The sequence below is a fragment of the Aegilops tauschii genome, chromosome 5, assembly GCF_002575655.3.
Source record: "Aegilops tauschii subsp. strangulata cultivar AL8/78 chromosome 5, Aet v6.0, whole genome shotgun sequence".
In the NCBI taxonomy this organism is placed as follows: domain Eukaryota; kingdom Viridiplantae; phylum Streptophyta; class Magnoliopsida; order Poales; family Poaceae; genus Aegilops; species Aegilops tauschii.
This window is the reverse complement of record NC_053039.3, coordinates 81,897,448-81,921,246: the sequence shown is the minus strand read 5'-3', so window position 1 is coordinate 81,921,246 and position 23,799 is coordinate 81,897,448.

Below are 23,799 nucleotides of genomic sequence, written 5' to 3'. Positions count from 1 at the left end.
ACAACACCTATAGCATAATCACTAGCATCACACATAATTTCAAAGGGTAAATTCCAATCAGGTGGCTGAACAATAGGTGCAGAGATCAATGCTTTCTTAAGTATTTCAAATGCTTCTACACAATCATCATCAAAGACAAATGGTATATCTTTTTGTAATAAATTAGTCAGAGGCTGAGAAATTTTTGAGAAGTCCTTAATGAACCTCCTATAAAATCCGGCGTGACCAAGGAAACTTCTTATACCTTTGATGTCCTTGGGACATGGCATCTTTTCAATAGCATCAACCTTGGCTTTATCAACCTCAATACCTCTTTCAGAAATTTTATGCCCCAAGACAATACCTTCATTAACCATAAAGTGGCACTTTTCCCAATTCAAGACAAGATTAGTTTCTTCACATCTCTGCAAAACTCGATCAAGGTTGCTCAAGCACTCATCAAAAGAAGATCCATAAACGGAAAAATCGTCCATGAAAACCTCACAAATCTTTTCACAAAAGTCAGAGAATATAGCCATCATGCATCTTTAAAAGGTAGCAGGTGCATTACATAAACCAAAAGGCATACATCTATAAGCAAAAGTAGCAAAAGGGCAAGTAAAAGTAGTCTTTGATTGATCATTGGCTGACACTGGTATTTGAGAGAAACCGGAATAACCATCTAGAAAGCAAAAGTGTGTATGTTTGCATAATCTTTCTAGCATTTGATCGATAAAAGGTAAGGGGTAATGATCTTTCTTAGTAGCTTTATTTAATTTGCGAAAATCAATTACCATCCTATAACCCGTAATAATTTTTTGCAGAATCAATTCATCTTTATCATTAGGAACGACGGTAATACCTCCCTTCTTAGGGACACAATGGACAGGACTTACCCACTGACTATTAGCAACGGGATAAATTATACCTGCCTCAAGGAGCTTTAGTATTTCTTTTCTTACCACTTCTTTCATCTTAGGATTCAGCCTTCGTTGATGATCACGAACCGGTTTGGCATCTTCTTCCAAATTTATTTTATGTTGACATAGAGTGGGACTAATGCCCTTAAGATCATCAAGAGTATATCCAATAGCAGCACGGTGCTTCTTCAGAGTTTTGAATAATCTCTCTTCTTCATGCTCTGAAAGGTTAGCACTAATAATAATAGGATATATATTTTTCTCATCAAGATAAGCATATTTGAGAGTATCAGGTAAAGGTTTGAGCTCAAACACGGGATCACCCTTGGGTGGAGGAGGATCCCCTAGGATTTCGACAGGAAAATTGTGTTTCAGGATAGGTTCCTGTTTAAAGAATACTTCATCTATTTCCCTTCCTTCATTCATGAACATATCATTTTCATGGTCTAGCAAATATTCTTCTAAGGGATCACTAGGAGGCACGGCAATAGAAGCAAGACCAATAATTTCATCCTTACTAGGTAATTCTTCTTCACGGTGTTGTCTAGTAAATTTAGAGAAATTAAATTCATGAGACATATCACCCAAACCAATAGTAACAACATCCTTTTTGCAGTCTATCCTAGAATTAACAGTGTTCAAGAAGGGTCTACCAAATATAATGGGACAAAAGCTATCTTGTGGGGAACCAAGAACAAGAAAATCGGCAGGATATTTAGTTTTCCCACACAAGACTCTCTAACAATTCCCATTGGTGATATAGTATCTCTATTGGCAAGCTTAATTGTGACATCAATATCTTCTAACTCAGTAGGTGCAATATCGTGCTTAATTTCATTGTATAAGGCAATAGGTATTGCACTAGCACTAGCACCCATATCACATAAGCCATGATAACAATGATCTCCTATTTTAACAGAAATAATAGGCATGCCTACCATAGGTCTATGTTTATCTTTAGCACAAGGTTTGGCAATTCTAGCAGTTTCACCGCAGAAATAAATAACATGCCCATCAATATTATCAGCCAGGAGATCTTTAACAATAGCAACATTAGGTTCAACTTTAACTTGCTCAGGAGGTGTATTAGTTCTAATATTGCTTTTATGAACCACAGTTGAAGCTTTAGCATGATCCTTAATCCTAACAGGGAAATGTGGTTTCTAAACATAAGAAGTAGGAACAACAGGATCATTATAAGTGATAGTCTTTTCTTCAACTTTAATAGGTGCAGCTACTTTTACTTCTATGGGAGGATGATATTTAAACCACTTCTCCTTGGGGAGATCAACATAAGTAGCAAAGGATTCACAGAAAGAAGCTACTATCTCAGAGTCAAGTCCATATTTAGTGCTAAATTTACGGAAAACATCGGTATCCATAAAAGATTTAACACAATCAAACTTAGGTGTCATACCTGACTCCTTACCTTCGTTGAGATCCCAATCTTCAGAGTTGCGTTTAATTTTATCCAATAAATTCCATTTGAATTCAATAGTCTTCATCATAAAAGAGCCAGCACAAGAAGTATCGAGCATGGTGCGATTGTTTTCTGAAAGCCGAACATAAAAACTTTGAATATTTATTTCTCCTGGGAGCTCATGTATGGGGCATGAATATAACATTGATTTAAGCCTCCCCCAAGCTTGAGCGATGCTTTCTCCTTCGCGAGGCCAAAAATTATATATATAATTGCGATCACGATGAACAATATGCATAGGATAAAACTTCTGATGAAATTCCAATTTCAATCGTTTGTAGTTCCATGACCCCGTATCATCACATAGCCTATACCATGTCGATGCATCTCCCTTCAAAGATAAAGGGAAGGCCTTCTTCTTAACAACATCACCGGGTATACCTGCAAGCTTAAATAATCCACAAACTTCATCCACATATATTAGGTGCTCATCAGGATGCTTTGTTCCATCTCCTACAAAAGGATTAGCTAGCAGTTTTTCTAACATACCCGAAGGAACTTCAAAGGGAACATTTTCATTTTCAGTAGGTTCAGTAGGTTGAGGAGCAACTCTTTGCTCTAATGGTCGGGGTGAAGATACCCCAAACAAGCCCCTCAGAGGATTACTTTCCATAGTAACAAGTGACAGTAAATTTCAACACACTATATAAATTTTTCCTTACCAAATTCCACCTACCAAAGGCGCTTCACTCCCCGGCAACGGCGCCAGAAAAGAGTCTTCATGACCCACAAGTATAGGGGATCTATCGTAGTCCTTTCGATAAGTAAGACTGTCGAACCCAACGAGGAGCAGAAGGAAATGATAAGCGGTTTTCAGCAAGGTACTCTCTGCAAGTACTGAAATAAGTGGTAACAGATAGTTTTGTGATATAATAATTTGTAACGAGCAACAAGTAACAAAAGTAAATAAAGTGCAGCAAGGTGGCCCAATCCCTTTTGTAGCAAAGGACAAGCCTGGACAAACTCTTATATAGAGAAAAGCGCTCCCGAGGACACATGGGAATTATCGTCAAGCTAGTTTTCATCACGTTCATATGATTCGCGTTCGGTACTTTAATAATTTGATATGTGGGTGGACCGGTGCTTGGGTGCTATTCTTACTTTAACAAGCATCCCACTTATGATTAACCTCTATTGCAAGCATTCGCAACTACAACAAAAGTATTAAGGTAAACCTAACTATAGCATGAAACATATGGATCCAAATCTGCCCCTTACGAAGCAACGCATAAACTAGGGTTTAAGCTTCTGTCACTCTAGCAACCCATCATCTACTTATTACTTCCCAATGCCTTCTTCCAGGCCCAAATAATGGTGAAGTGTTATGTAGTCGACGTTCACATAACACCACTAGAGGATAGACCTGTAACGCCCACGATGCGGCTATATCTCCCACGTGTCGAGGCACGACTTAGAGGCATAACCGCATTGTGGTTTTGTCGCAAGAAGGGTCATCTTCACACAATCCCATGTAATGAACCAGAATGGGATAAAGAGTTGGCTTACAATAGCCACTTCACACAGTACGTAAATGAAATCATACAACATTCAAGATACACACATAGGTCTGACTACGGAACCAAAATAAACGAAGACAACCCAACTGCTAGATCCCCGATCGTCCCAACTGGGCTCCACTACTGATCAACATGATAAGAAACAACACAACGAACAAGATCTTCATCGAGCTCCCACTTGAGCTCGGTTGCGTCACCAGCACTGGCATCATCGGCACCTGCAACTGTTTGGAAGTATCTGTGAGTCACGAGGACTCAGCAATCTCACACCCGCGAGATCAAGACTATTCAAGCTTAAGGGTAGGAAAGGGGAAGGTGGTGAGGTTGCAGCAGCGACTAAGCATATATGGTGGCTAACATACGCAAATAAGAGCGAGAAGAGGAGCAACGGAACGGTCGTCAACTAGTAATGATCAAGAAGTGATCCTGAACTCCTACTTACGTCAAACATAACACAAGAACCGTGTTCCCTTTTCGAACTCTGCCGAAAAGAAACCATCACGGCTACACACGCGGTTGATGTATTTTAGTTAAGGTCAAGTGTCAAGTTCTCTACAACCGGATATTAACAAATTCCCATCTGCCACATAACCACGGGCACGGCTTTCGAAAGACAATACCCTGCAGGGGTGTCCCAACTTAGCCCATTATAAGCTCTCACGGTCAACGAAGGATAAACCTTCTCCCGGGAAGACCCGATCAGTCTCGGAATCCCGGTTTACAAGACATTTCGACAATGGTAAAACAAGGCCAGCAAAGCCGCCCGATGTGCCGACAAATCCCGATAGGAGCTGCACATATCTCGTTCTCAGGGCAACACCGGATGAGACATCCTACGAGTAAAACCAGACCTCGAGTTTCCATGAGGGGGCCCCGCAGTCTACTCAGTTCGGACCAACACTCGAAGGAGCACTGGCCCGGGGGGTTAAAAATAAGATGACCCTTGAGTCTGCAGAACCCAAGGGAAAAGGGAATAGGTGGTAGCAAATGGTAAAACCAAGGTTGGGCCTTGCTGGAGGAGTTTTATTCAAAGCGAACTGTCAAGGGGGTCCCATAAATCACCCAACCGCGTAAGGAACGCAAAATCAAGGAACATAACACCGGTATGACGGAAACTAGGGGCGGCAAGAGTGGAACAAAACACCAGGCATAAGGCCGAGCCTTCCACCCTTTACCAAGTATATAGATGCATTAATTAAATAAGAGATATTGTGATATCCCAACAGAGTTCATAAAATCCATGGTCCAACAAGGAACAAACTTAATCTTCACCTGCAACTAGCAACGCTAGAAGAAGGGGTCTGAGCAAAAGCGGTAACATAGCCAAGCAACGGTTTGCTAGGAAGGGTGAAAAGGTTAGAGGCTGACATGGCAATAAGGGAGGCATGATATAGCAAGTGGTAGGTAGCGCGGCATGGCAATAGAACGGACAACTAGCAAGCAAAGATAGAAGTGATTTCGAGGGTATGGTCATCTTGCCTGAGATCCCGCAAGGAAGAAGATCGAGTCCATGATGAAGACAAACGGACGTAGTCGAACGAATCCCCACAACTCCGGAACGGAACCGAAGCTAACGAGAGAAGCAACCCGGAAAGAAACAAACAACATAGTAAACAACCACCACATACACATGGCATGATGCACAAACAAATATGATGCATGTCCGGTTTAAAAATGCATGGCATGGCAAGGTGCAACAAACAACACTACAAATTAAGTGGAGCTCAATATGCAACGAGTTGCATATTGACGAAACACCACATTTAATTATTTATTTCTCTCTCGTTTATGTACCCAACAATATTAAATGTTATTAACCATGGCAAGAGGTGAAGCATAATTAAACAACCTATCTAGGCAAGTTTAAAAGAGGCCGGAAATAACAAACGACAATTCTGATAAATCCTCATGTCATTTAGCAATTTAAAACAAACACGATTTTAAACATTTAAATGTTGTTATCATGATGCGGATGACAATGCAAGTTTTAAGCAATTTTTATGAAAATGTTGACATGAAGATGATTAGGAGCATTTGGTCACCATGGCAGAAAGAATTGGGTGCCACGGCGATGAAAACGGAAACGATGCCATGGCAACGTCCCGGTTATGACTCGCGGAGATACCGGTGCAAAAGAAGTGGGCGTGTGGGCGCGCTCGATCCCGACCTGCTGCTCGAAGCAGGGGAAGCAGCGGCGCGGGGCGCTGGAGGAGGCGCGCGGGCGGCTCCTTGCTGCAGCAGTCAACGGCGGGACTCGGCGAGTGCAAGGGACGGCGAGGACGAGCAGATCCAGTCGGTGCTTGACGTTTCCGGCACGGAGGAGGACGGGAATGGATTCCCGGTGGACCGAGGCAGGTCGGGGACGGCAACAGTGGAGCTCCGGGGCAACGACGACCTCTTGTTGCTGACAGAGGCGTGTTCGAAGTAGAGACGATGCAGCGGTCGCAGGTGTAGCGACCAGACCTCAAACAGTCTGTGCTGCTATGCACCAGTGTCATCCCTAGATCAGTAATGCTGACACGCACAGTACAAATGGAGGACTTATAACAGAGTAGCAATCACACACTTATTACAACTAATATCTCAAAAGAGAATAAGTATGATAAATATGGCTTAAGGCCATCTAAATACGATAACAGCGGAAGGCTTCGAAGATAAGTGAGTCCATCAACTCCAACGGCATCACTGAGTATAAGACCACGACCTAAGGCACCTTACTCATCGTCTGAAAAGTCTGCAACATGGAACGTTGCAGCCCGGAAACGGGTCAGCACATGGAATATGCTGGCAATGTAACACATAGAGAATAATGAACATAATAATGCTATACTACATGCATATATGGCTGGTGGAAAGCTCTATGGTTACAGTTTTGCGAAAAGCCAATTTTTCCCTACTGCAAAGGAATAAATTTTATTTAACTGTCATGGTGGTTGTTAAACATTGAGAAGGTACCTCCAACTCAATCCCAATTAAGTAACATCATTAAACCCAACAAAATTAATTAAAGTAACATGATGAGATTCACATGATAATCCAGGGACTAGATACTCAAGATGTCCATAACCGGGGACACGGCTAACCATGATTAGTTTATACACTCTGCAGAGGTTTGTGCACTTTTCCCCACAAGACTCGATCTCCTCCGTTGGGATTCTCGCACTTCATGGTGTTTGAGAAACGGATGACCGAGAGACAGTCTTTCAGAAGCGTTAACTCTCTACTCCGGGTAGACCATACCACCTACATCCCCTACATCTACTAGTCTACCTCTTCAAGAGCTCACACAACATACTCAACTATGCTAGAGCCCATAATAGCTTGTGGCTGCACACGGAAGTTTCTAGCATGAATAATCTCATGATCCCTTTGAGCCTGGGTGGCGGTCCATAGGATGATCACGCGGGTACTCCGGGATATCCAAAAATACAGGCAACACTGGGTTCTCCAGGTGCCTCAATCCACCCAGATGTGAGTTTTAGTTTCCACCTTAAGTAAACCATTAATTAACAATCTCACATCTGTCATGAATATCTCTCAAACCTAATCCACGTCTACAAGCATAGCATAGCGATATAATAGAAAACGTAGAAGTAACTCCCAAGGGTTTGATAATAAATCAGGTAATAGGTACTACCTCAACTACTTCCCAATACCCACAATTTAATTAGATCCTAACCATGCAATTTTTGAGGATTGATCTAATGCAATAAAAACTGGGTATGGAAGAGTATGATCAAAGTGTTACTTGCCTTGCTGATGATCCGCGAAACCTAGCGATTCGAAGTAACAAACGGCGCACTCCGGGTACTCTACCGCAAACAAACAAGCAAACAATAAGTACTCATCTAATGCACAATTAAAACTCAAATAAAATATCCAACCAGAAAGTTCAACTTAAGAACTCCGGTTTGCAAAAAGAATCAAATCGAACGAAGCAACGAAAGTCAAACGGCGAAAGAAACAAGCTTCGTTTACTAATCTGGATCTAGGTCAAATTTTACAGTAGCAAAAACTTGTTTGAGTGGATTAAACGGAAAGAGAATTTCGAGATGAAACTCCAGGCGCTTGAATCGCCTGATTCCGATAAACGAGCGAAAAGTTAAACGAAAACGAAGTTCTGATCTGAAATCACGATCTGGAATATCGCGGAAAAATCTGACGAAAAAGAAAAACTGACGAACAGTTAAACGAACGGACGTTCGTTAACAGCGAAAATCCGACGAACACGTTCGTTAAAACGAACGGGTCGGTGAACGTTCACTAAGTAATAAAACCGAAAAAAATAAACCGATCTGAAAAAAAATGAAAACTAGGGTTTGGAAAAAAAATAAACCGAATCGGTTTTTTTTCTTTAAAAAAACCGGACTCGGCGGCGGCGGCTTCGGCTACCTCGGCGGGCAGCTCCGGCGGGGCGACGGGGCTCGGGCGGTGGCGGGGCTCGGCGGGAGGCGGCGGGCGGCGGCGCACGGCTGCGGCGCGGGCGCTGCTGCGGGCGGCGGCGGGTGCAGGTCGGGGCGGCGGCGGGGTGAGGAGAGGAGGCGGGGTGGGGGTATATAAGGAGGGGGAGGGGGTGGCGTGGAGGAAGGGGGCAAGGCGGCGACGGCGAGGCGTGCTCGAGGCGGACTCGGGCGGCGGCGGCCGTGCGCGGGAGGGAGACGACTCGGGCGGGCCGGCCTGGCTCGGCTGGCATACTCAAGAATCTTAACTGGTTTCTCCTCATAGGTCAAATCACTTTCCAGCTAAATCGCTTCCAGTGGCACTGTATCTCTCAGTGGTATCTCAGCCATCTCTGCATGGCACTTCTTCAACTGCGAAACGTGAAATACATCATGAACTCCTGACAATCCTTCAGGCAATTCCAGCTTGTAGGCAACTTCTCCCATACGTTCCAAAACTCTGTATGGTCCGATAAAACGGGGCGCTAACTTTCCCTTAACTCCAAAGCGCTTCACTCCTCGGAGTGGTGATACTCAAAGATAAACTCTGTCTCCGACTTCGTGAACTGTCTCCTTACGTTTAGAATCCGCATAACTCTTCTGCCTGGACTGGGCTACCTTGAGCCTATCGCGAATCAACCTCACTTTCTGTTCAGACTCCTTAATAAAATCTGGTCCAAACAACTGACGGTCTCCAACTTCGTCCCATAACAATGGTGTTCTGCACCTCCTTCCGTACAAAGCTTCGAAAGGGGCCATCTTCAAACTGGTTTGATAACTGTTGTTGTAAGAAAACTCTGCATATGGCAAATTGTCGTCCCAACTAGATCCATAATCTAGCGCACAAGCTCTCAACATGTCTTCCAAAATCTGATTGACTCTCTCGGTCTGTCCATCTGTCTGTGGGTGAAAGGCTGTACTGAATTCTAGCTTGGTTCCCAAAGTTTCATGTAACTGATTCCAAAACTTCGAGGTAAACTGGGTTCCTCTATCTGATACAATGGTCCTCGGAACTCCATGCAAACATACGATTCTGGTCATGTATATCTTTGCCAACTTAGCACTGGTGTAAGTGGTCTTCACCGGGATGAAATGAGCTACTTTCGTCAAACGGTCGACTACAACCCATATTGAGTCATAGCCTGAACGAGTCCTGGGAAATCCCGTGATAAAATCCATGCCTAGTTTATCCCACTTCCATTCGGGTATCGGCAATGGTTGTAGCAATCCCGCTGGCTTCTGATGCTCTGCCTTCACTCTCTGACATACATCACAAACTGCTACATACTCCACAATATCCTTCTTCATTCCGTCCACCAGAAAGTATCCTTCAAATCCAAATACATCTTGGTATTTCCTGGGTGAATCGAATACGGTGAATCATGGGCCTCTTGCAAGATCAACTTCCTGATCTCCGGATCATTGGGCACATAAACGCGGTCCTCAAACCATAAGGTATCGTGCTCATCCTCACGAAATCCCTTGGCTTTTCCTTTGCTCAACTTTCCTTTATCTCGTCAATCTCCTGATCTGTCTTCTGAGCTTATCTGATCTTTTCCATCAAGGTAGACTGAATCTCCAATGTTGCTAAATAGCCTCTTGGAACTATCTCCAAACATAGCTCGCGAAGATCCTCGGCTAACTCCTGGGGTAACTCTCCTGTCATGAGGGTGTTGACATGGCTCTTGCGGCTCAACGCATCTGCTACTTCGTTAGCCTTCCCTGGGTGATAATGCAATCACATATCATAATCCTTAATAAGCTCCAACCATCTCCTCTGCCTGAGATTTAACTCCTTCTGCGTGAAAATGTACTTCAAACTCTTGTGATCCGTGTACACCTCACAATGGTTTCCGATGAGAAAATGTCTCCATGTCTTCAACGCATGCACTACGGCTGCTAATTCCAAATCATGCGTGGCATAATTCTTCTCATGGGGTTTAAGTTGTCGTGAAGCGTATGAAACAACTCTTCCTTCCTGCATAAGCACTGCTCCACGTCCTCGACGAGAAGCGTCGCAATAAACTTCATAATCCTTGCGTTGATCTGGCAGAATCAACACCGGTGATGTAACAAATCGTTTCTTCAACTCTTGGAAACTAGCTTCACATTCCTCAGTCCAATTGAATTTGGTGTCCTTCTTCAATAGGTCAGTCATGGGCTTTGCAATCTTCGAGAAATTCTCGATGAACCTCCGGTAGTATCCTGCAAGTCCAAGAAAACTCCGGATCTCTCCAACTGACGTGGGTGATTCCCAACTTGTTACTGTGTCAACTTTGGCGGGGTCTACTGCTATTCCTTCTCCGGATATAACATGTCCGAGGAATCCAACTTCCTTCAGCCAAAATTCACATTTGCTGAACTTGGCGTATAACTGGTGTTCTCTGAGCTTCTCAAGTACCAAACGCAAATGCTCCTTATGCTCTTCTTCATTCTTGGAGTAGACTAAAATATCGTCAATGAACACCACGACGAACTTATCCAAAAACTCCATAGACACTTTGTTCATCAGGTTCATGAAATAGGCAGGTGCTTTAGTCAGACCAAATGACATAACGGTATACTCATATAGCCCATATCTGGTGGTAAAAGCCGTCTTAGGTATATCCTGCTCTCGAATCTTCAACTGATGGTATCCTGATCGTAGATTGATCTTGGAAAATACTTTAGCTCCTTGTAAGCGGTCAAACAAATCATTGATCATCGGCAGTGGGTACTTGTTTTTGATCGTCACTTCATTCAATCCACGGTAATCAACAACCATCCTCAACGATCCATCTTTCTTCTCCACTAGAAGTACTGGTGATCCCCAAGGTGACGAACTTGGGCGAATATAGCCTTTATCCAGTAACTCCTTAATCTGCTTCTTAATCTCTTCCAAATCTTTTGCGGGCATCCTGTACGGTCTCTTAAATATTGGCCCTGTGCCTGGCAAAAGTTCAATCAAGAACTCAATGTCTCTATCCGGTGGCATGCCTGGCAACTCTTCTGGAAATACATCCGGGTAATCCTTCACCACTGGTACTTCCTCCTGCACAACTCCTGATAAGGAATTCACTTGAGTCCTCTTCGGCACATGCCGGGATACATACTTAATCCTTCTTCCTTCTGGGGTGGTAAGCAAAATCGACTTACTGGCGCACTCAATGTTCCCTTCATACTTTGATAACCAATCCATTCCTAATATCACATCCAATCCTTGCGATTCCAATATTATTAGGTCTGAGGGAAACAGGTAGTTACCAATCCTTAATGGTAACCGTTCACACCATAAACTAGCCATGTACTCTGCTCCTGGCGAGGTTACTAACATGGGTGACCTAAGGGCTTGGGCTGGCAGTTTATACTTATCCACAAATCCCCTTGATATGTATGAATGCGATGCACCAGTATCGAAAAGAACGAGTGCAGTAAATGACTTAACCATAAACTTACCTATTACTGCATCAGGCTGTGCTTCAACCTCTTCCACGCTCACGTGGTTCATATGTCCTTTGTTGAAAGGGTTCGGCTTCTTCCCAGAGCTTCCATTGCCATTTCCATTCTGGGCTGCAGGACAATCAGTTGCATAATGTCCAGTCTTCTGGCACTTGAAACAAGTAATGTGACTTAGATCCCTCTTGGCTGGGGTAGTTGGGTTATTACGGTTCTGTCCGTTGCTTCCTCCATTCCCATTACCATTCTTAGAGCCATTATGGTTGTGCGAACTACCTCCTCCATGGGTATGCTGAAACTGTCCTCCCGGTTTCGGGGTAAAACGTGGCTTCTGCTGAGCTCCAGAATTATACTTCCCTTGTCCATACTTCCTCTTACGGTTTTCAATCTGCTGCTGCTTTCCTTCAATCATGAGCGCTCTATCTACCATCTCCTGGTAGTTGTTGAAGGTTGCTACCATTAGCTGCATGCTCAGCTCATCATTCAATCCTTCGAGAAACTTCTCCTGCTTGGTTGCATCTGTAGCAACGTCATCTGGTGCATAACGTGCTAACTTACTGAAATCCTCCACATACTGGCCTACGGTGCGTCCTCCTTGGCATAGGTTACGAAACTCACGCTTCTTCATAGCCATAGCTCCTGCTGAAACATGGGCTGTAACATCCCAAATTTTCAATTTGGTATGTTATACATAGATCATCATTGCATATCATATTTTATTGCATTTTGACAAATCCTCGATAATCCTAAGCAACTCAAGGACCCTCGGAGAGAGTTGGGGATTTTCTCGAATTTTCGTATTTGATTTTCATCAAATAATAAAACGAGGATTTTGGTTTTAATTATTTTCTCTCCGGAAAAATAATATTTCATTTTAAAAATAAACGAGAGGAGAAAATATGACTTCTCCAAAACAATTGAAATATTGGAGGAAAAGTGTTAAAATCATTTATTGGAATTTATTTGGATTTATTTGCAATTTTAATTGCATTAAAAATATTGCATGTTCTCAAAAAATTTATTTTGTGTCAAAACAATGTTCACCCTATTCTAGATTTTCTAACTAGACGGGGAAAATTTATTTTATCTTTTTTGGACTTTTATTTATTTTTCTACGAATTGTTTTCCGCGGAACGTTTAAAAAAAAATTTCGCCGCGCCCGACCGGGCCGAAGCCCAGCCGAGCCGCCGGCCCACCCCGCCGTCGTCCTCCCCGAGCACGCCGCCGCGCCGAGTCCAGCTCGCCTACGCCATTCGCCGCCCCCTTCCCCAAGCCACCTCCCCCCCTCCATAAATAGGCCGCCGCCCCCCTCTCCTTCTCACCTCGAGCCGCCGCCCGCACCCGCCCGAGCCGCCGCCGCCGGAAGCCCGTGCCGCCGCCGCCTCGAGCCGCCGCCCCGCTCGCCGGAGCCGCCCCCTCGCCACCCCTCGCCCTCCCTCTCACCCCCGCTCCCCGCCGCACCCGCCGCCCTCGCCGGAGCCCCGCCGGAGCCGCCCCCGACGAGGTATACCTCGATGCCGTTTGGTTGCCGGTTTTTGTTTTAAAAAAAACCGTTCGTTTAAAAAAACCCTAGGTCGGTTTTTTTTCGGTTTTGTTATTTTGTGAGCGTTCACCGACCCGTTCGTTTTAACGAACGCGTTCGTCGGATTTTCTCTGTTAACGGATGTCCGTTCTTTAACCGTTCGTCCGTTTTTCTTTTTCGTCGGATTTTTCCGCGATTATCTCAGATCTCGATTTCTGATCGAATCCTCGTTTCTGTTTAACTTTTCGCTCGTTTATCGGAATCAGGCGATTCAAGCGCCTAGAGTTTCGTCTCGAAATTCTCCTTCCGTTTAACCTACTCAAAGAAGTTTTTGCTACTGTAAAATTTGACCTAGATCCAGATTAGTAACGAAGCTTGTTTCTTTCGCAGTTTGACTTTCGTTGCTTCGTTCCAGTTGATTCTTTTTGCAAACCGGAGTTCTTAAGTTGAACTTTCTGGTTGGATCTTTCATTCGAGTTTTACCTGTGCATTAGATGAGTACTTATTGTTTGCTTTTGTTTGCGATAGAGTACCCGGAGTGTGCCGCTTGTTACTTCGAATCGCTAGGTTTCGCGGATCATCAGCAAGGCAAGTAACACTTTGATCATACTTTCCATACCCAGTTTTATTGCATTAGATCTATTCCTCAAACAATTGCATGATTAGGATCTAATTAAATTGTGGGACTTTGGGAAGTAGTTGAGGTAGTACCTATTGCCCTGTTTATTATCAAACCCTTGGGAGTTACTTCTACGTTGCTATTATATTGCCATGCTATGCTCGTAGACGTGGATTGGGTTTGAGTGATATTCATGACAGATGTGAGATTGTTAATAATGGTTTACCTAAGGTGGCAACTAAAACTCACATCTGGGTGGATTGAGGCACCTGGAGAATCCAGTGTTGTCTGTTTGTATAAGGACCGCCACCCAGGCTCAAAGGGATCATAAGATTGTTCATGCTAGAAACTTCCGTGTGCAGCCACAAGCTATTATGTGCTCTAGCATAGTTGAGTAGGTTACATGATCTCTTGAAGAGGTGGGCTAGCAGATGTAGGGGAAAGTAGGTGTACCGGTCCACCCGGAGTAAAGAGTGATTGTTCCTGAAAGACTGTGTCTCGGTCATCCGTTTCTCAAACATCATGCAGTGCGAGAATCAAGCGGAGGCGATCGAGTCTTGTGGGGAAAAGTGCGCAAACCTCTGCAGAGTGTAGAAACTAATCATGGTTAGCCGTGTCCCCAGTTATGGACAACTTGAGTATCTAGTACCTGGATTATCATTTGAATCTCATCACCATGTTACTTCTAATTAATTTTGTTGGGTTATTGATGACATTTAATTGGGATTGAGATGCTATCAACCATCTCAATGTTTAACAACCACCATGATAGTTAAATAACATTTATTCCTTTGCAGTAGGGAAAAGTTGGCTTTTCACAAAAACTTTAACCATAGAGCTTTCCACTAGCCATATATGCATGTAGTATAGCCTTATTATTGTTCATTATTCTCTATGTGTTACTTTGCCAGCATATTCTATGTGCTGACCCGTTTTCGGGCTGCAACGTTTCATGTTGCAGACTTTTCAAACGACGAGTAAGGTGCCTTAGGTCGTGGTCTTATACTCAGTGATGCCGCTGGAGTTGATGGACTCACTTATCTTCCAAGTCTTCCGATGTTATCGTTTTAGATGGCCTTAAGCCATATTTATCCTACTTAATCTCTTTGGAGATATTCGATGTAATAAGTGTGTGATTGCTACTCTGTTATAAATCCTCCATTTGTACTGTGCGTGTCAGCATTACTGATCCAGGGATGACACTGGTGCACAGCAGCACAGACCATTTGAGGTCTGGTCGCTACGAAGGTGGTATCAGAGCACACGCTGACTGTAGGACACGACCACTAAGCTTAAGCCCTAGAAAGCTTCTCTCTTCTCATTTCTGACCCCTCTCCTTTTTCTACTCTTTTAGGAATGGCGGATGCAAGGAGCAAGTTCATGCAACCAGATGAAGACACGCCTTTTGGTCGACACTTGAAGGAAGTCACCAAGTATTTGAACATAGGAATACCAAGTATCACCAGAACCTACAACGCCACATTACCCGAGGAGGAGAGCTGGAAGATTCAAGTTCACATTCCAGGAAGGACGTTTGTGCCAGTTACTGACCCCATAAGATTGGTTTTCGAAGCACCAACCTGGAGTTTAGGGAAGAGCATGGCCGCACACATCGCTATGGGACGCATTGGAGAAGTCTACCACCAGGAGCTTAAGGATACAATTTATCAGATTTGTGGACGCCGAGACGCGCAATGGGAGATGATCAGAACCAAGAAGGATGGATCAATTGCAGCTTTCATCCAGGAGCAAAATCAACACATTCGTCGCCAGGAGAACCAGATGTGCACGGACAAGGAAGAACTGAAGAAGGCATTAACCAAGATCAAGGAGCTGGAGGAAGAACTCAAGGCTACACGCGAGGATTATTTGGAGGAAATCGTCGCACTAGTAGGGAAGAATGACGACCTGGAGAAGAAGATTGGAGTATTCATGGGAAATCCAGTGCCAACAGCAAAGGATGACGAATGCACTTGTCCGGATAACTACATCATCATCGACGACACTGACTCGGAACCAAGTGAAGATGACTATGTTGACGAAGCTGGAGCAGACATCATGGAGTCTTCAACGGATCAGAATTTCTAGTAGACTACCATATCAGTAGTAGTTTTCCCCCATTTAATAGTATAGTTCAAGCACTTTTGTAACGCTAGTTAGATCGATTGTTATGCCTTGTTTGAATTGATTGAGTGATATTGATTGTATTTGTCTCATGAGAATATGGGTAGTGTTTTCCCTCTAGACCTCATTCTATTCTTAACTCTCATCTATCAGATGCCTCCGAGACGCGACACCGGATTTTTTTTTCCACCGGAGATCACCCAGTTGATTCAGCAACAGAATGCCCTGATGCAAGTGTTAGTGCAGAACCAAGGCAACAACAACAACAACAACCCACCGCCACCACCACCTGTTGATCACTTAGCCCGTTTCTTAAGGCTAAACCCGCCGGTGTTTTCCAGTAGCACCGAGCCGGTTGTTGCAGATGATTGGCTCCGCAAAGTTGGAAGGGAGTTGACCACTGCAGGATGCACAGATGCGGAAAGAGTGCGTTTTGCCGCACATCAGCTTGATGGACCCGTAGCATCATGGTGGGAGAATTATACAGCCACGCACCCTATTGACACTGTCACATGGGACCAGTTTCAGCAAGCTTTCCGTACAACACATGTTTCAGCAGGAGCTATGCCTATGAAGAAGCACGAGTATCGCAACCTACGCCAAGGAGGACGCACCGTAGGCCAGTATGTGGAGGATTTCAGTAAGTTAGCACGTTATGCACCAGATGACGTTGCTACAGATGCTGCCAAGCAGGAGAAATTTTTGGAAGGACTGAATGATGAACTGAGTATGCAGTTGATGGTAGCAACCTTCAACAACTACCAGGAGCTGGTAGATAGAGCTCTCATGATTGAAGGGAAGCAACATCAGATTGAAAATCGTAAGAGGAAGTATGGACAAGGGAAGTACAATTCTGGAGCTCAGCAGAAGCCACGATTTGCCCCGAAGCCGGGAGGACAGTTTCAGCATACCCATGGAGGAGGTAGTTCGCACAACCATAATGGCTCCAAGAATGGTAATGGGAATGGAGGAACCAACGGACAGAACCGTACCAACCCATCTACCCCAACCAAGAGGGATCTAAGCCATGTTACTTGTTTCAAGTGCCAGAAGACTGGACATTATGCAACTGATTGTCCTGAAGCCCAAAATGGAAATGGCAATGGAAGCTCTGGGAAGAAGCCGAACCCATTCAACAAAGGACATGTGAACCACATGAGCGTGGAGGAGGTTGAAGCTCAGCCTGATGCAGTAATAGGTAAGTTATTGGTTAAGTCATTTAGTGCAACCGTTCTTTTCGATACTGGTGCATCGCATTCATACATATCAAGGGGATTTGTGAATAAGTTTAAGCTGTCCACCCAAGTGCTCAAAACCCCTATGTTAGTAACCTCGCCAGGAGCAGAGTATATGGCAAGCCAAGGATGTTTTCAGATACCATTGGCCATTGGTAGGCATGTTTTCCCCTCAGACCTCATAGTTTTGGAGTCGCAAGGTTTGGATGTGATTTTGGGAATGGATTGGCTATCGTTGTATGGAGGAAACATCGATTGTGCCAGCAAGACGATTTTGCTTACCACCCCAGAAGGAAAAAGGATTAAGTATGTATCCAGGCATATGCCGAAGAGGACTCAAGTGAATTCCTTATCAGGAGTTGTACAGGATGAAGTACCAGTGGTGAAGGATTATCCGGATGTATTTCCAGAAGAGTTGCCAGGCATGCCACCGGATAGAGACATTGAGTTCTTGATTGAACTTTTGCCAGGCACAGGGCCAATATCTAAGAGACCGTACCGGATGCCCGCAAAAGATTTGGAAGAAATTAAGAAGCAGATCAAGGAGTTACTGGATAAAGGCTATATTCGCCCAAGTTCGTCACCTTGGGGATCACCAGTACTTCTAGTGGAGAAGAAAGATGGATCGCTGAGGATGGTTGTTGATTACCGTGGATTGAATGAAGTGACCATCAAAAACAAGTACCCACTGCCGATGATCAATGATTTGTTTGACCGCCTACAAGGAGCTAAAGTATTTTCCAAGATCGATCTACGATCGGGATACCATCAGTTAAAGATTTGAGAGCAGGATATACCTAAGACGGCTTTTACCACCAGATATGGATTGTATGAGTACACCGTTATGTCATTTGGTCTGACTAACGCACCTGCCTATTTCATGAACCTGATGAACAAAGTGTTTATGGAGTTTTTGGATAAGTTCGTCGTGGTGTTCATTGATGATATTTTAGTCTTTTCCAAAAATGAGGAAGAGCATGAGGAGCATTTGCGATTGGTACTTGAGAAGCTCAGAGAACATCAGTTATACGCCAAGTTCAGCAAGTGTGAATTTTGGCTGAAGGAAGTTGGATTCCTTGGACATGTTATTTCTGGAGAAGGAATAGCAGTAGACCCTGCCAAGGTTGATACAGTGACAAGTTGGGAATCACCCACGACAGTTGGAGAAATCCGGAGTTTTCTTGGACTTGCAGGATACTACCGGAGATTCATCGAGAATTTCTCAAAGATTGCTAAGCCCATGACTGAGCTATTGAAGAAGGACACCAAATTCAATTGGACTGAGGAATGTGAAGCTAGTTTCCAAGAGTTGAAGAAACGATGGTTACATCACCAGTGTTAATTCTGCCAGATCAACGCAAGGGTTATGAAGTTTATTGCGACGCTTCTCGTCGAGGACTTGGAGCAGTGCTTATGCAGGAAGGAAGAGTTGTGTCATATGCTTCACGACAACTTAAACCCCATGAGAAGAATTATGCTACGCATGATTTGGAGTTAGCAGCCGTGGTGCATGCATTGAAGACATGGAGACATTTTCTCATCGGAAACCATTGTGAGGTGTATACAGATCACAAGAGTTTGAAGTATATTTCACGCAGAAGGAGTGAAATCTCAGACAGAGGAGATGGTTGGAGCTTATTAAAGATTATGATATGAGATTGCATTATCACCCAGGAAAGGCTAACGTAGTAGCAGACGCGTTGAGCCTCAAGAGTCATGTCAACACCCTCATGACAGGAGAGTTACCTCAGGAGTTAGCCGAGGACCTTCGCGAGCTATGTTTGGAGATAGTCCCAAGAGGATGAGCACGATACCTTATGGTTTGAGGACCGCGTATATGTGCCCAATGATCCGGAGATCAGGAAGTTGATTTTGCAAGAAGCCCATGATTCACCGTACTCGATTCACCCAGGAAATACCAAGATGTATTTGGATCTGAAAAATACTTTCTGGTGGACCGGAATGAAGAAGGATATTGCGGAGTATGTAGCAGTTTGTGATGTATGTTAGAGAGTGAAGGCAGAGCATCAGAAGCCAGCAGGATTACTACAACCATTGCCGATACCCGAATGGAAGTGGGATAAAATAGGCATGGATTTTATCACGGGATTACCCAGGACTCGTTCAGGCTATGACTCAATATGGGTTGTAGTCGACTGTTTGACGAAAGTGGCTCATTTCATTCCAGTGAAGACCACTTACACCAGTGCTAAGTTGGCAAAGATATACATGACCAGGATCGTATGTTTGCATGGAGTTCCGAGGACCATTGTATCAGACAGAGGAACCCAGTTTACCTCGAAGTTTTGGAAGCAGTTACATGAAACATTGGGAACCAGGCTAGAATTTAGTACAGCTTTCCACCCGCAGACAGATGGACAGACCGAGAGAGTCAACCAGATTTTGGAGGACATGTTGAGAGCTTGTGCACTAGATTATGGATCTAGTTGGGACGACAATTTGCCATATGTAGAGTTTTCATATAACAACAGTTATCAGACCAGTTTTAAGATGGCCCCTTTCGAAGCCTTGTACGGAAGGAGGTGTAGAACACCGTTGTTATGGGACGAAGTTGGAGACCGTCAGTTGTTTGGACCAGATTTGATTAAGGAGTCTGAACAGAAAGTAAGGTTGATTCGCGATGTGCTCAAGGTAGCCCAGTCCAGGCAGAAGAGTTATGCGGATTCTAAACGAAAGGAGACAGTCCACGAAGTCGGAGACAGAATGTATCTTCAAGTATCACCACTTCGAGGAGTGAAGTGCTTTGCAGTTAAGGGAAAGTTAGCGCCCCGTTTTATCGGACCATACAGAGTTGTGGAACGTATGGGAGAAGGTTCCTACAAACTGGAATTGCCCGAAGGATTGTCTGGAGTTCATGATGTGTTTCAAGTTTCCCAGTTGAAGAAGTGCCACGCAGAGATGGCTGAGATACCACTGAGAGATACTATGCCACTGGAAGCAATTCAGCTGGAAAGTGATTTGACCTATGAGGAGAAACCAGTTAAGATTCTTGAGTATGCCAGCCGAGTTACCCGCAGTAAGGTTATCAAATTTTGCAAAGTCCAGTGGAGTCACCACACGGAAGATGAAGCCACCTGGGAGCGAGAGGAAGATCTACGAAAGGACCACTCCCACCTGTTTTCTAGCCAACCCGAATCTCGAGGGCGAGATTCATCTTAAGGGGGGTAGGTTTGTAACATCCCAAATTTTCAATTTGGTATGTTATACATAGATCATCATTGCATATCATATTTTATTGCATTTTGACAAATCCTCGATAATCCTAAGCAACTCAAGGACCCTCGGAGAGAGTTGGGGATTTTCTCGAATTTTCGTATTTGATTTTCATCAAATAATAAAACGAGGATTTTGGTTTTAATTATTTTCTCTCCGGAAAAATAATATTTCATTTTAAAAATAAACGAGAGGAGAAAATATGACTTCTCCAAAACAATTGAAATATTGGAGGAAAAGTGTTAAAATCATTTATTGGAATTTATTTGGATTTTATTTGCAATTTTAATTGCATTAAAAATATTGCATGTTCTCAAAAAATTTATTTTGTGTCAAAAAAATGTTCACCATATTCTAGATTTTCCAACTAGACGGGGAAAATTTATTTTATCTTTTTTGGACTTTTATTTATTTTTCTATGAATTTTTTTCCGCGGAACATTTTTTTTTAAAAACAAAAATTCGCCGCGCCCGACCGGGCCGAAGCCCAGCCGAGCCGCCGGCCCACCCCGCCGTCGTCCTCCCCGAGCACGCCACCGCGCCGAGTCCCGCTCGCCTACGCCGTTCGCCGCCCGCTTCCCCAAGCCACCTCCCCCCTCCATAAATAGGCCGCCGCCCCCCCTCTCCTTCTCACCTCGAGCCGCCGCCCGCACCCGCCCGAGCCGCCGCCGCCGGAAGCCCGTGCCGCCGCCGCCTCGAGCCGCCGCCCCGCTCGCCGGAGCCGCCCCCTCGCCGCCCCTCGCCCTCCCTCTCACCCCCGCACCTCGCCGCACCCGCCGCCCTCGCCGGAGCCCCGCCGGAGCCGCCCCCGACGAGGTATACCTCGATGCCGTTCGGTTGCCGGTTTTTGTTTAAAAAAAACGTTCGTTTTAAAAAAAACCCTAGGTCGGTTTTTTTCGGTTTTGTTATTTTGTGAGCGTTCACCGACCCGTTCGTTTTAACGAACGCGTTCGTCGGATTTTCTCTGTTAACGAACGTCCGTTCTTTAACCGTTCGTCCGTTTTTCTTTTTCGTTGGATTTTTCCGCGATTATCTCAGATCTCGATTTCTGATCGAATCTTCGTTTCTGTTTAACTTTTCGCTCGTTTATCGGAATCAGGCGATTCAAGCGCCTAGAGTTTCGTCTCGAAATTCTCTTTCCGTTTAACCTACTCAAACAAGTTTTTGCTACTGTAAAATTTGACCTAGATCCAGATTAGTAACGAAGCTTGTTTCTTTCGCAGTTTGACTTTCGTTGCTTCGTTCGAGTTGATTCTTTTTGCAAACCGGAGTTCTTAAGTTGAACTTTCTGGTTGGATCTTTCATTCAAGTTTTACCTATGCATTAGATGAGTACTTATTGTTAGCTTTTGTTTGCGATAGAGTACCCGGAGTGTGCCGCTTGTTACTTCGAATCGCTCGGTTTCGGGGATCATCAGCAAGGCAAGTAACACTTTGATCATACTTTCCATACCCAGTTTTATTGCATTAGATCTATTCATCAAACAATTGCATGATTAGGATCTAATTAAATTGTGGGACTTTGGGAAGTAGTTGAGGTAGTACCTATTGCCCTGTTTATTATCAAACCCTTGGGAGTTACTTCTACGTTGCTATTATATAGCCATGCTATGCTCGTAGACGTGGATTGGGTTTGAGTGATATTCATGACAGATGTGAGATTGTTAATAATGGTTTACCTAAGGTGGCAACTAAAACTCACATCTGGGTGGATTGAGGCACCTGGAGAATCCAGTGTTGTCTGTTTGTATAAGGACCGCCACCCAGGCTCAAAGGGATCATAAGATTGTTCATGCTAGAAACTTCCGTGTGCAGCCACAAGCTATTATGTGCTCTAGCATAGTTGAGTAGGTTACATGATCTCTTGAAGAGGTGGGCTAGCAGATGTAGGGGAAAGTAGGTGTACCGGTCCATCCGGAGTAAAGAGTGATTGTTCCTGAAAGACTGTGTCTCGGTCATCCGTTTCTCAAACATCATGCAGTGCGAGAATCAAGCGGAGGCGATCGAGTCTTGTGCGGAAAAGTGCGCAAACCTTTGCAGAGTGTACAAACTAATCATGGTTAGCCGTGTCCCCGGTTATGGACAACTTGAGTATCTAGTACCTGGATTATCATTTGAATCTCATCACCATGTTACTTCTAATTAATTTTGTTGGGTTATTGATGACATTTAATTGGGATTGAGATGCTGTCAACCATCTCAATGTTTAACAACCACCATGATAGTTAAATAACATTTATTCCTTTGCAGTAGGGAAAAGTTGGCTTTTCGCAAAAACTTTAACCATAGAGCTTTCCACTAGCCATATATGCATGTAGTATAGCCTTATTATTGTTCATTATTCTCTATGTGTTACTTTGCCAGCATATTCTATGTGCTGACCCGTTTTCGGGCTGCAACGTTTCATGTTGCAGACTTTTCAGACGACGAGTAAGGTGCCTTAGGTTGTGGTCTTATACTCAGTGATGCCGCTGGAGTTGATGGACTCACTTATCTTCCAAGTCTTCCGCTGTTATCGTTTTAGATGGCCTTAAGCCATATTTATCCTACTTAATCTCTTTGGAGATATTCGATGTAATAAGTGTGTGATTGCTACTCTGTTATAAATCCTCCATTTGTATTGTGCGTGTCAGCATTACTGATCCAGGGATGACACTGGTTCACAGCAGCACAGACCATTTGAGGTCTGGTCGCTACATGGGCTGTACGGAAAGCTTGCTGAAACTGGTCCCATGTGACAGTGTCAATAGGGTGTGTGGCTGTGTAATTCTCCCACCATGATGCTGCGGGTTCATCAAGCTGATGTGCGGCAAAACGCACTCTTTCCGCATCTGTGCATCCTGCAGTGGCCAATTCCCTTCCAACTTTGCGGAGCCAATCATCTGCAACTATCGGCTCGGTGCTGCTGGAAAACACCGGCGAATTTAGCCTCAAGAAACGGGCTAAGTGATCAACAGGTGGTGGTGGTGGGTTGTTGTTGTTGTTACCTTGGTTCTGTACTAACACTTGCATCAGGGCATTCTGTTGCTGAATCAACTGGGTGATCTCCGGTGGGAAAACAAATCCGGTGTCGCGTCTCGGAGGCATCTGATAGGTTAGAAAAGATGAGAGTTTAGAATAGAATGAGGTCTAGAGAGAAAACACTACCCATATGCTCATGAGACAAACACAATCAATATCACTCAATCAATTCAAACAAGGCATACAATCGATCTAACTAGCGTTACAAAAGTGCTTGAACTATACTATATAAATGGGGGAAAACTACTACTGATATGGTGGTCTACTAGAAATTTT